General features: G+C 49.8%; 1 protein-coding gene across 4 annotated transcripts in view; it reads left to right on the top strand.

Moving 5' to 3' along the window:
* Positions 1 to 13,504, top strand: part of AKT2 (AKT serine/threonine kinase 2) — a 55,360-nt gene that overhangs the window by 31,391 nt on the left and 10,465 nt on the right. The window lies entirely within an intron of this gene.

The following is a 13,504-nucleotide window of genomic DNA, read 5'->3' as shown; positions in this document are numbered from 1 at the left end:
TCCTTCAGTGTGAGGAAGTATCCCTTTTTCTTTTTCTTTTCTTCTTTTCCAAGTGAGAGGAGGTGAGATAGACTCCTGCATGTACCTTGACTGGCAACCCACCTGGCAACCCCCATCAGGGGCCAATGCTCTGCCTATCTAGGGTCATGCTTGCAACCAAGCTCTTCTTAGTGCCTGAGGCAGAGGCCATAGAGCCATCTTCAGCATCTGGTGCCAACTTGCTCCAATTGAGCCATGGCTGTAGGAGGAGGAGAGATAGAGAGAGGAGGGGGAAGGGTGGAGAAGTTGATGGTAGGCCTCATTGCCCTGAGCCACATAGACCCACACTTCTTCTGTTTGCACTAACCAGAAATCAAACCCAGGACATCCACATGCCAGGCTGATGCTCTACTTCTGAGCCATCCAGCCAGGGCTGGAGAGTCCCTTTATTCAGTTTAACGCTCTTCCAACTGAGCTATTTCGGCTCCTTGAGGACTCCCTCCCTTTTTTTTTTTTTGTGACAGAGACAGAGAGAGGGACAGATAGGGACAGGCAGGAAGGGAGAGAGATGAGAAGCATAAGTTCTTCGTGTGACACCTTAGTTCAGGGGTCAGGAACCTATGGCTCGTGAGCCAGGTGTGGCTCTTTTGATGGCTGCATCTGGCTTGCAGACAAATCTTTAATGAAAAATATAATGTTAAAAATATAAAACATTCTCATGTATTACAATCCATTCATTTCCTACTGCTCATGTTCATGGTTGCGAGTGGCTGGAGCCAATCACAGCTGTCCTCCGGGACAACACCAAATTTTTTTTTTTTTTCCTTCTGTATTTTTCTGAAGCCGGAAATGGGGAGAGACAGTCAGACAGACTCCTGCATGCGCCCGACCAGGATCCACCCAGCACGCCCACCAGGGGGCGATGCTCTGCCCCTCCGGGGCGTCGCTCTGTTGCGACCAGAGCCACTCTAGCACCTGGGGCAGAGGCCGAGGAGCCATCCCCAGCGCCCAGGCCATCTTTGCTCCAGTGGAGCCTCAGCTGCGAGAGGGGAAGAGAGAGACAGAGAGGAAGGAGAGGGGGAGGGGTGGAGAAGCAGATGGGCGCTTCTCCTGTGTGCCCTGGCCAGGAATCGAACCCAGGACTTCTGCACGCCAGGCCGACGCTCTACCACTGAGCCAACCGGCCAGGGCAACACCAAATTTTTATTGGATAATGCATAACATACATGGGTCGTTGTATGGCTCTTACGGAATTACATTTTAAAATACGTGGTATTGGCCTGACCAAGCTGTGGCACGGTGAATAGAGCCATCTGACTGGGATGCGGAAGACCCAGGTTTGGGACCCTGAGGTCTCCAGCTTGAGCGAGGGCTCATCTGGTTTGAGCAAAAAAGCTCACCAGCTTGGACCCAAGGTCGCTGGCTCGAGCAAGGGGTTACTCTGTCTGCTGAAGGCCCGCGGTCAAGGCACATATGAGAAAGCAATCAATGAACAACTAAGGTGTCACAACGAAAAACTGAAGGTTGATGCTTCTCATCTTTCTCCGTTCCTGTCTGTCCCTATCTATCCCTCCCTCTGACTCTCTCTGTCTCTGTAAAAAACAAACAAACAACAACAACAACAAAAATACGTGGTGTTCATGGCTCTCAGCCAAAAAGGTTCCCGACCCCTGCCTTAGTTCATTGATTGCTTTCTCATATGTGCCTTGACCGGGGGCTATAGTAGACCGAGTGACCCCTTGCTCAAGCCAGCGACCTAGGGCTCAAACAGGTGAGCCTTGCTCAAACCAGATGAGCCTGCACTCAAGCTGGCAACTTTGGGGTTTTGAACCTGGGTCGTCCGCATCCCAGTCTGACGCTCTATCCACTGCACCACCGCCTGGTCAGGCAAGAGTCCCTTTCTTAAGACTGGCGGAGGGGGGTGGATGACTAGTGAGCCCCACTTTCTATCTCTTTTTAGCAGCTGCCACTGTCACTAGGGAGAAATCTGCAAGGGCTGCTCTGAGGCTGATGCCAGCTTCCTGACCTTCACCTCAGGGAAGTGTGAGCTAGACACTCAGCAAGAGGAAGCCTGCTTTGCTCTGGGCTGTCCTCATCTCCCTGAGCCACAGAGACCCACATAGGCCTGAGCCAGGACTAGGGATGGGGGGCGAGGGCTGACGGGGGCCACCCTGGTGACAGGTCTTTGCCTAGATGCTGCAGCAGCCTGCTCGCTGCTCCTAGTAGCTTTTCCTTCCTTGCCCAGTAGGCTCTCCCAGGCAGCTAGAGGGATTCCCTGACCTCCGTCCTGCCAGCTTCTTTCCAACATACATGTAGTATAGTAAATGAAGGTCCAGGTTCCCACACCCCGATCCAGCCATTCAGCAATTCAGCATTTGTCATGTTTGCCTCATCATCTGTGTTTTATGCTGAATTTTGAACTTCTATTCGTATTCATTACACTTACCTCCTTAATACCTCAGCAGGCATCTCCTGAGTGTAAAGACTTTTCCTACTAAATCATGGTAATATTATCACACTTGAAGTGATTCTTTATAATACATCTTTAGTAACTTCCTCCCCATACCTGTGCCATTCTTAAATTTCCCCAGTTGTCCTCAAAATGCTGTTTTGCAAACCAAAATTTATTCAAGGTACATGTTGTTTCTTTGGCCTGTTTTAATCTACTTCAGCTCTTTGTCTCCCCACCACCACCATGAGACTGATTTATTTATTTATTATTTTGAGAAGAAGGGAGATAGAGATACTCCTGCATGCGCCCTGACCACGATCCACCTGGCAACTCCCATCTAGGGTTTACACTTAGTCCAACTAAGCTATCCTCAGTGCCTGGGGCTGACACTCAAACCAGTCAAGCCACTGGCTGTGAGAAGGGAAGAGAGAGAGAATGGGGAGTGGGTGGTGAAGAGAAGCAGATGATCACGTCTCCTGTGTGTACTGACCGGGGAATTAACCTGGAATGTTCACATGATGGGCTGACACCCTATCCACTGAACCAACTGTCCAGGACTGAGATTGGTTTTTAGATATACCAGACTAATTGTCCTATAGAATGTTCCACACTATTGATGAATCATATTACTGCCTTTTGGTGGCTATATACTTTGGTCTTCTGTGCCTGTATTTCCTATAAACCAGAAATTAGATCTAGAGCAGGGTTGGCAAACTATAGCCCAGCCTTCTGTTTTTTAAATAAAGTTTTATTGGAACATGACCATGCCCATGATGATTTTTTCCCTACTGTGGCAGAGTTGAGTAGTTGTGATAGAGACCTGTGTCCTGCAAAGCCTAAAACATTTACTGTTTGGTCCTTTATAGGAGAAGTTTGCAAACCTCTGGTCTTGGCAGGTATACTTAATATTGTATTACATTAGTGTGAGCTTATTAATGTAAATCTCGTAATATCTCTGCTTAGAATTCTGAGTGACTTTTAGTCCCATTTGGGAGTAAACTCCAAAGTCAATTTTGATTATCAAGTTCTACATGGTGTGGCCTCCCCTCCAGAATCATTTCTTACCATTAGTTTCCTCATTTTAGCCACTCTGGTCTCCTGCTGTTTCTTAAACATGCCAAACATACTTTCTACCTCAGGACCTTTGCACTTGCTGTCTTCTTTGCTTAGAATTCTCTTCTCCAAGATATCATTATGGTTCTTTTTTTCTTTTTTTTTTACAGAGACAGAGAGAGAGTCAGAGAGAGGGATAGACAGGGACAGACAGGAACGGAGAGATGAGAAGCATCAATCATTAGTTTGTTTGTTTTTTGTTTGTTTTTTTTGTATTTTTCTGAAGCTGGAAACTGGGAGAGACAGTCAGACAGACTCCCGCATGCGCCCGACCGGGATCCACCCGGCTCGCCCACCAGGGGCGACACTCTGCCCACCAGGGGGCGATGCTCTGCCCCTTGGGGGCGTTGCTCTGCCGCGACCAGAGCCACTCTAGCGCCTGGGGCAGAGGCCAAGGAGCCATCCCCAGCGCCCGGGCCATCTTTGCTCCAATGGAGCCTTGGCTGCGGGAGGGGAAGAGAGAGACAGAGAGGAAGGAGGGGGGGTGTGGAGAAGCAAATGGGCGCTTCTCCTATGTGCCCTGGCCGGGAATCGAACCCGGGTCCCCCACACGCCAGGCCGACGCTCTACCGCTGAGCCAACTGGCCAGGGCCCAATCATTAGTTTTTCGTTGCACATTGCAACACCCTAGTTGTTCATTGATTGCTTTCTCATATGTGCCTTGACCGTGGGCCTTCAGCAGACCGAGTAACCCCTCGCTTGAGCCAGCGACCTTGGGCTCAAGCTGGTGAGCTTTCTTTGCTCAAACCAGATGAGCCCGCGCTCAAGCTGGCGACCTCCGGGTCTCAAACCTGGGGCCTCGGCATCCCAGTCTGATGCTCTATCCACTGCGCCACCACCTGGTCAGGCATTATTATGGTTCTTTACTTAACTTCATGAAGTGCTCTGCTCAAATGTCACTTTCTTGGAGTGTTCTGCTGTGTCCCCATATCTCTGTTACTCTCATCTTGGCTTATTTTTCTCCATAGCACCATTTTTCTTCATAGCATCTATTGACCAGTTGTGACATTTTATATGTGCTGGTAACATAAATAGATATTCAGTGAATGTTTGTTGAATGAATAAAAGAATAATTAAAAATACTCTTCTGTTGGCTAGACCCTGCTCTAAGATCTTTGTATATATAAACTCTAATTTTGTCACAGTATTTCTAGGAGATAGTTCCTCACCTGTTAAATGGGGATGACACAGTGAAACAGAGGCACAGGAAGTATAGAAAAAAAGAAAGGTCTGAAGGGCCTGGGGGTTCCTTCCCCAGGCAGGCTGGGTCTGCGTCAGCCATCCGAGGGTATCTGTGAACAGAGGGGAACCTCAGATGCCCTCCAGCTGCAAACAGTCCTCTGGGTTGGAGGACAGCCCTGATTACAGAGAAAGGTCCCCCATCTGCTATCAGACCCGCAGTCACTTGTTACTCCTGAAGCTGACAAGGACAGGCCTATGCATCGAGCACAACCCTGCTGCCTCTGGTTTACCAGGCTTCCCTCTGGGGTGTATGTGGTCCTGCTTAGCAAGGTACCTAAGAGCTGGGTCCCCGTCTCTGGAGTCACAGACACTGTGCCACTTCTCATTGGAGCTCAGTTCCCTGACTGTCACGCAGAACATAGGAGGAAGTAAATGTGAAAGTGCTAGTCTGGCCCCCCATAGAATCCTGCTTGTTGGCACCTTTTCTCTCCTCCATCTTCTCTGCCACCAGCACCTCTTGCCTGGAGGACTGCCAGTGTCTCATCCTGCTTCCTCTCGCTGCCCCCAGTCCATACCCCACACAGCAGCTGCTGAATTGAAACAGAAATAGCATCCTGTCACCCTTATGTAAATCCTTCAGTGACTTCCCGTGATGTTAAGATGTAAATCCCTAACTCAGTGGAACATGCAGCCCAGTGTGGCCTGGGCCTGTCCTCCCTCTTACCCTCATCTCCTCCATTCCTCTCTCTGTCAGACTTGGCTCCAGTATACCCGCTGGGCCTTCTGCAGACACCCAGGATCCCTGCTGCTCAGGCCTTTGCTGTGCTGAGAGAAAACCTGCCCGATTTCTTTTCCTCCCAGCACTTTGCATGGCTGCCTCCTCCCCTTCATTTCATTTTACTTCACAGCCGTGTGCCAAGTGCCTGTTCTTGGTGCTGGGGATAGTCCACTTTCCAGGGACATCTTGCAAATCCTTACTTACATGCTACCTCCTTGGAGAGGCCCCCTCAGACCATCCTCTGAGAAGGGGCTTCCTGCTCCAATCCTTGCCTTGGGAACTTTACACACTCACCTTCTCCATTAGGCTGGGAGCCCCGTAGGGCTTCATTCTTGCTGCAGCCTCAGTGCCCAGACCCAGGCCTGGTGCACAGGAGGTACTTGGGAAGTATTGCTGGCTGGCTGGGCGGGCAGGCGGGCGAATTTTCACAACCACCCCTGAGGTGCTCACTCTGTGCCACACATTGCCCTGAATGCTTTATATTTGGGGTTGCGTTTCACCCTTACATGACTCTCTGGTCCCTGTTCTATGTGGCAGCCAGCTGAGGCACAGGAAAATTATATCACCTGCCCAGCATTGTCTTTAGGAAGGACAGAGCTAATATTCATGCCAAGCTACCTGACTCAGAGCGTGTGCACCAGCCACTCTGTGATGGCCAGTATATGTGGGGGGCAGACAGAGGCTGGAGCTGTGAGGCCACCCAGACCCCTCACAGCCAGTTTCCAGTGAGGCTGAGCTCCAGGTTCTGGCTCCTGAGCCAGTGCCATGCTCAACCTGGTGTTGTCTGGGGGAGCATGGCTCCACCAAATGTGCCTTCCTGGCCCTGGAGCCCAAGTGAGGGATAGGAAGGCTCCTGAAAGTTCCCCTCAGGGAAGAAGTGGTTTACACCATAGGGGCACCTGGTTCTCTGGGCCTCTGCTTGTTGGCTGTGTATCTGGGGACGTGCACCTGGTTCTCTGGGCCTCTGCTTGTTGGCTGTGTACCTGGGGACGTGCACCTGGTTCTCTGGGCCTCTGCTTGTTGGCTGTGTACCTGGGGACGTGTCTGCCTGTGTCTCAGTCTCCTTGTTTATAGGACATAAATAGCTACCTTTCATAGGGTTGTCAGGAGGACTCATGGGGTTACCTCCTGTAAAGCATCTGATTACTTTATGTGAGTAAACTGTCCTCTTAGAAAATTTAAAACAGCCCTGGCCGTTTTGCTCTGTGGTAGAGCATTGGCCTGGCTTGTGGATGTCCTGGGTTCTATTTCTGGTCAGGGCACACAGGAGAAGCACCCATATCTCTCTCTCTCTCTCTCTCTCTCTCTCTCTCTCTCTCTCTCCCCCCCTCCTCCAGCTATGGCTCAATTGGAGCTAGTTGGCCCTGGATGCTGAGGATGGCTCCATGGCCTCCACCTCAGGCGCTAAGAATGCATCAGATGGGCAGAGCATCACCCCCTAGTGGGCTTGCTGGGTGATCCCAGTTGGGGCACATGCAAGGGTCTGTTCTGCCTTCCCTTCCCTCCTCTCACTGAATAAAAAAAAAAGAGAGAGAAAAAAGAAAATTTAGCCAGACCTGTGGTGGCGCAGTGGATAAAGCGTTGACCTGGAATGTTGAGGTTGCTGGTTCAAAATCCTGGGCTTGCATGGTCAAGGCACATATGGGAGTTGAAGCTTCCTGCTCCTCCCCCCCTCTGTCTCTCTCTCAATCTCTCTCCTCTAAAATGAATAAATAAATAAAAATAATTTTTAAAAAAAGTTCTTTTAAAATAAAATTTTTAAATACTAACTTTGGGAGACCATAGATTAGAGAAATAGACTGTATTTGTGCACATGGAGGGCATTGGTGTTGCTGTTTAGAGGGGGAGTCCCTCTGAAAAAGGTCAACTCCCAAGGGGATGCTGTCCTTCACTTGGCTCCTGGGCTGTGTGGTATGGCAGTCCTCACTCCCTGAGCCTTTGGAAGAGCACTCTGCGTCATCTTCCTGGGCCTCACCTGGGAAGGAAGCTGTAGCTTGCATCAGGGAGTGGTGGTGGGGTGCCAGGAGTCAGGTGGCTCCACCACGGCCTGGCTGTGTGACCACCACAGGGGACTACACCTCAGTTTCCACATCAGAAACCCGCTCCTCTTCCCGTGCTCCCGTGCTCTTAAGGGAGATGCAATGAGGTAGTATCTGTGGAGCTGTTACTGTTCTCATTGTGTCTCTTGTGGGGAAAGAGTTTGGTTGCTTTGGGAGCTCCCCTTTGAGGCATGGAAGGCATGTCATCCCCAGCTCTGGGTGGGAGCTACCCTCTGCCCCAGACACCATGTTGCAAACCCTTGAGGAGTATCCTGGACTGAGGCCCTTGCTTTTTCTCTGAATTCTGAGTGCTGCAACCTTGCAACCTTGGTCCAGTTGGAACAGGATTGGGGGCTTATCAGGTGTTAGGAGAGTCCTAGTTACCCCCATCCAGCCTGTGGCATCCCTGCAGGTTCTGCACATGCCCGTAGGTCTAGGCACCTGAGTCAAGGTGGATAGAATAGGCGCAGGCCTCCCCCAGTGTTGTTAACATCTTTCCTGAGTGGGGCACTATCTATGTATGAGGTGCTTTTACAGAGGAGCTCACCAGCATCACAGTGTCCCCACCCTACCGAGGAGGTGGTGAGTTTGCCAAGCTGATAGAGGTGCCATTTTAGCCCCAGCTGACGTGGCCCTGGTGCCCATGCTCCTGATCAGCAGCTCTGTGGCCCAGAGAGCTTGCTCCAGAGAGCCCCCTGGAGCTGCTTCCAGAGCTCCCGGGGTGGGGGTGCACCAGCGTTGGTCTATTCAGGCTGCTGTCGATGGACTGTTCTCCCTGTAAACAAAGATGAGAGCATGCCATGCATCTTAGTCTGCAATTTGCTGTTTTTCATGTGATAGCCTCAGTATATGAGATATAGTTTATATACTTTTAAAAATTGATTTGAGAGAGAGAGAGGAAGGGAGAGAGATAGGAACATTAATTGTGGAATCAAAACTGGTAATCTCTGTGCTTCTGAGCGACACTAACCAACCAGAACTATCTAGCTAGGGTATGTATATATTTTTAATATATTAGCATATCCCTTAGGAGATAGGTGACTTTTAAATTTTTTAAAATCTATGGTCGTCTTATACCCAAAGTCAGCACTAAAAAATTTCTAGGACATTTATAGTAAATCATGATATGTGCTCCCATCCCCATTTTTTGAAATACAGGAATATTAATGTAGGCACAGGGATTTATGTTGTAATTGGTTCCAAAGAGGGCGCAGGGTAGAACAAGTTGAGTAATGCTAGCCTGAGGCATTGGATCACGGAGGGAAGAAGCCACTGCTGTTCTGCTTGGCCATGCACCGGGCCTCGGTGTGTTCCCTCTGACCGTGCACCGGGCCTCAGTGTGTTCCCTCTGGCCGTGCACCGGGCCTCAGTGTGTTCCTCTGGCCGTGCACCGGGCCTCGGTGTGTTCCCTCTGACCGGGCCTCGGTGTGTTCCCTCTGGCCGTGCACCGGGCCTCAGTGTGTTCCTCTGGCCGTGCACCGGGCCTCGGTGTGTTCCCTCTGCCGTGCACCAGGCCTCGGTGTGTCCCTCTGACCGTGCACCGGGCCTCGGTGTGTCCCTCTGACCGTGCACCGGGCCTCGGTGTGTTCCCTCTGACCGTGCACCGGGCCTCGGTGTGTTCCCTCTGACCGTGCACTGGGCCTCGGTGTGTTCCCTCTGCCGTGTACCGGGCCTCGGTGTGTTCCCTCTGACAGTGCACCGGGCCTCGGTGTGTTCCCTCTGCCGTGCACTGGGCCTCGGTGTGTTCCCTCTGCCGTGCACTGGGCCTCGGTGTGTTCCCTCTGACAGTGCACCGGGCCTCAGTGTGTTCCTCTGAGAGTGCACCGGGCCTCGGTGTGTTCCCTGTGGCTGTGCACCAGGCCTCAGTGTGCTAAATCAAGCTTGGGTGCTCTCATTTGGTTTTGCATGGGGCCTCGGTGTGCTCCATCTGGCTGTGTGTCAGGCCTCAGTGTGCTTCCTCTGACTGTGTGTGCGGCCTTGGTATACTCTCCATCTGTAATGCAGGAGGAGGGTTAAGTGCTCTGTGAATATTATTAGAGGATAGTGTAATTAGACTGTACTTTGCCTCGGACTCCAGTCCCTCTCCCCACAGGCCACCAGGGCCCTGTGTCAAGACCATCTTTTTCAGAGGTGTTTGTGCTTATCTGAGTGTGCATAAATTCCTGTTGTTTCTGACTTTGATAGTTTGATAGTGTGCTCTGTTCTGTACCTTCCTTTTTTCACTTAAGATGTCTCAGATCATTCCAAGTCCACAAATAGATCTGCCTCATTCTTTCCATTGCAAACTATCCCCTCTGGACCTCACAGAGCTCTGTGAGCTCAGTGCTCTTGCCATGTTTCCTCAAATTTAAGATACCATCACCTGTAAACACACCATTATTTTATATAATACCATGAAAAGGCAGTGCCCAGTTAAATCAGGACATGTGTTGCAGGACTGAGGAATTACAGAAGTACAGTTGACCCTTGAACAGCATGGCTTGGAACAGCATGGTTCCACAAACACATTTTTTTCTTTTTACTTTTTTTAAGTGAGAGGAGGGGAGATAGACTACCACATGCACCCTGACCAAGATCCGTCTTGCATCCCATTTGGGGCCAAATCAGCTGAGCTATTCTCAGTGCCTGAGGCTAACACTCAGACCTACTGAGTTATCTTTAGCACCTGGGGCTGCCATTCAAACCAGTCGAGCTACTGACTGCTGGAGAATGAGAAAAGAAGGGGGAGAGGGAGGAGAAGAGAAGCAGGTGGTCGCTTCTCATATGTGCCTTAACTGGGAATTAAACCTGGGACACCTGCGTGCCCAGCTAACGCTCTATCCACTGAGCCATCCGGCCAGGGCTCACATGCTTTTTTTCCCCAGTAAATACTATTTGTAAGTGTTTTTCTCTTCTTTATGATTATCTATTTTTTATTTTATTTATTTATTTTTTTACAGAGACAGAGAGAGAGAAGGAGAGATAGGGACACACGGAGAGAGATGAGAAGTGTCAATCATCAGTTTTTCGTTACGACACCTTAGTTGTTCATTGATTCCTTTCTCATATGTGCCTTGACCGCGGGCCTTCAGCAGACGGAGTAACCCCTTGGAGTAACCCCTTGCTTGAGCCAGCGACCTTGGGTCCAAGCTGGTAAACTTTGCTTAAGCCAGATGAGCCGCGCTCAAGCTGGCGACCTCGGGGTCTTGAACCTGGGTCCTCCGCATCCCAGTCCGACGCTTTATCCACTGCACGACCGCCTGGTCAGGCTATGATTATCTATTTTTTTAAAAAATGTTTTTAATTCTTTTTCTTAAGTAAGAGGAGAGCAGATAGACTCCCACATGTGCTGCAACTAGGATCAACCTGGCAACCCCCATCTGGGGCCAATGCTCTAATCAGCCGAGTGATCCTCAGCACCTGAGGTCTACACTTGGACCAACTGAGCTATCATCTGCACCAGGTCCTATGCTTGAACCAGTTGAGCTACTGGCTGAGAGAAGGGAAGAGAGAGAGAAGGGAGAGGGGAAGAGAAGCAGATGGTTGCTTCTCATGTGTGCCCTGACTGGGGATTGAACCCAGGACATCTGCACACTGGGCTGATGCTCTATCCACTAAGCCATCTGGCCAGGGCCATGATTTTCTTTGTATTTTTCTGAAGCTGGAAATGGGGAGAGACAGTCAGACAGACTCCCGCATGCGCCCAACCGGGATCCACCCAGCACACCCACCAGGGGCGACACTCTGCCCACCAGGGGGCGATGCTCTGCCCCTCCGGGGCGTCGCTCTGCCGCGACCAGAGCCACTCTAGCGCCTGGGGCAGAGGCCAAGGAGCCATCCCCAGCGCCCGGGCCATCTTTGCTCCAATGGAGCCTTGGCTGCGGGAGGGGAAGAGAGAGACAGAGGAAGGGGGGGTGGAGAAGCAAATGGGCGCTTCTCCTATGTGCCCTGGCCGGGAATCGAACCCGGGTCCCCCGCACGCCAGGCCGACGCTCTACCGCTGAGCCAACCGGCCAGGGCATGATTTTCTTAATATTTTTCTTTCTGTAGTTTACTTTATTGTATGAATATATACTGCTCACAAAATTAGGGGATATTTCAAAATGAGTACGAAGCAATAAAAGCACTTGATTTTTTTATTAAACAAGAACATCAGAAAAGCAAATGACAAGTCAAAGAAAGTTGTTCGATTCTGCAAATGAGATGCAAAACCAAGTTTCATTTCATTGATGAAAATGCACTATACAAAAGGCTGAAAGTACTGGAGTATCTGCACATTCCCTGATCCTCTAATTTTTGTAATCCATGTTAGCATACAGAATTGGTTTTAATTAACTATGTTATTAGTAAGGCTTTTGGTCAACAATAGGCTATTAGTGGTTAAGTTTATGGGGTGTTAAAAGTTAATATACAGATTTTCAACTGCTCAGGAGGTGCCCCTCACACACACATGTCAGTCAAGAGTCAACAGCAGTGCTATTTGGTGTGTGTGGAAATGGAGACTCGGAGGTACAGCAGGGTGGCCCAGCCACTTGTTCCCTGTGTGAACTTGAATAGGGGCCTCAGGAATGTAAAACAGTAATAACTCTGATGCCTGTGGCTGGGGCAGTTCTGGAAGACACTGTACTCACTGGGGCTTATTTAAATTGCTGTGATTTTGGAAGTTGCCTGTTTACACTCTTTGAAATTTTTATTCCTAGCAAATGTTTTATTTTTCCCACTGTTCACATGCCTGTTTTAGAGGCATATCAGCAAAATCCACAGGGGGTTCAACAGATAGTGGGTTGAACCACTTAAAAAATTGCATAGTGCCTCAAAAATGAGAGGTATGAGCAATTTCATATCATTCAGCTTCATGTTTTTTTTTTCTTGGTCTGGTCACATTTACTTATTTTTCCCTCTCTCCCAACAACAGCTTGCAAGTATCAGAAGCAAATTTTTCCCCAGCGAATCCTAAATCATGAGTGCCAGACTAGCTTATTGTTTTTTAAAAAAAATATTTTATTTATTCATTTTAGAGAAGCGAGAGAGAAAGAGAGAGGAGGGTGAGGAGCAGGAAGCATCAACTCCCATATGTTCAAGCCCAGGGTTTTGAACCAACAGCCTCAGCATTCTGGGTTGGCTCTTTACCCACTGCGCCACCACAGGCCAGACTGACTTATTGTTCTGCAACCAGACTCCCTTTTGCTGGGACCTGCTTCCCTGTCCGCCACGTCCTCACCCTCCTCCCGGCCTCTGCCCCAGTCCCATTGGACACCTCTGTCCCTGACCCTTTCTCTGGGCAGACTGCCCCTCCAGGGAGTGATTATGTTGGAGGCACTTGCCTCTTAAGATCTTAAGCTCCTCTGGCTAATGAATCCTTCTTTTATTCTTGGTTTTCATTATGAAAACATTGGTCACTTGCACTCTTGAGCTTGTCATTTGTTTTGGAAGAATTTGGAGGAGCATTGTCTCTTCTTCATTCAAGGCCAAGGGTGGCAGCTCATTTTTAAGAGGCTAAGAAGAACCTGACTGGTGGTGGTTCAGTGGATAGTTGACCGGAGACACTTAGGTTCCAGGTACAAAACCACAAGATAGCCGGCTTGAGTGCAGGCTCATCCAGCTTGAGCATGGGCTTGTAGACATGATCCCATGGTCACTGGCTTGAGTAAGGGGTCATTGGCTTGGCTGGAGCCTCCCAGTCAAGACACAGTGAGAAACAGTGAACAACTAAAGTGACACAACTACAAGTTGATGTTTCTCATCGCTCTTCCTTTCCCCTCTCTGCTAAAAAAAAAAAAGAAAAAGAGGCTAAGAAAGGTGGTTGCCACCTCTTTGATTATTTAACTGCTGCTTGACTTCAAGTGGCCCTTTCCTGGGACATGGATGGTCTTTGTCCTTATTCCACTCTTGCACTCTCCCACCCCGAGGGCCTGTAAAATTTCAGTTTAGTCTCATCAGCGCCCCCCCCCCCCCCGCCCCAGCTCAGACAGATCTTGCCAA

The sequence above is a fragment of the Saccopteryx leptura genome, chromosome 9 (assembly GCF_036850995.1).
Source record: "Saccopteryx leptura isolate mSacLep1 chromosome 9, mSacLep1_pri_phased_curated, whole genome shotgun sequence".
Classification (NCBI taxonomy): domain Eukaryota; kingdom Metazoa; phylum Chordata; class Mammalia; order Chiroptera; family Emballonuridae; genus Saccopteryx; species Saccopteryx leptura.
The sequence above is the reverse complement of the archived record's forward strand: the minus strand, read 5'-3'. Positions and strand labels throughout refer to the sequence as shown.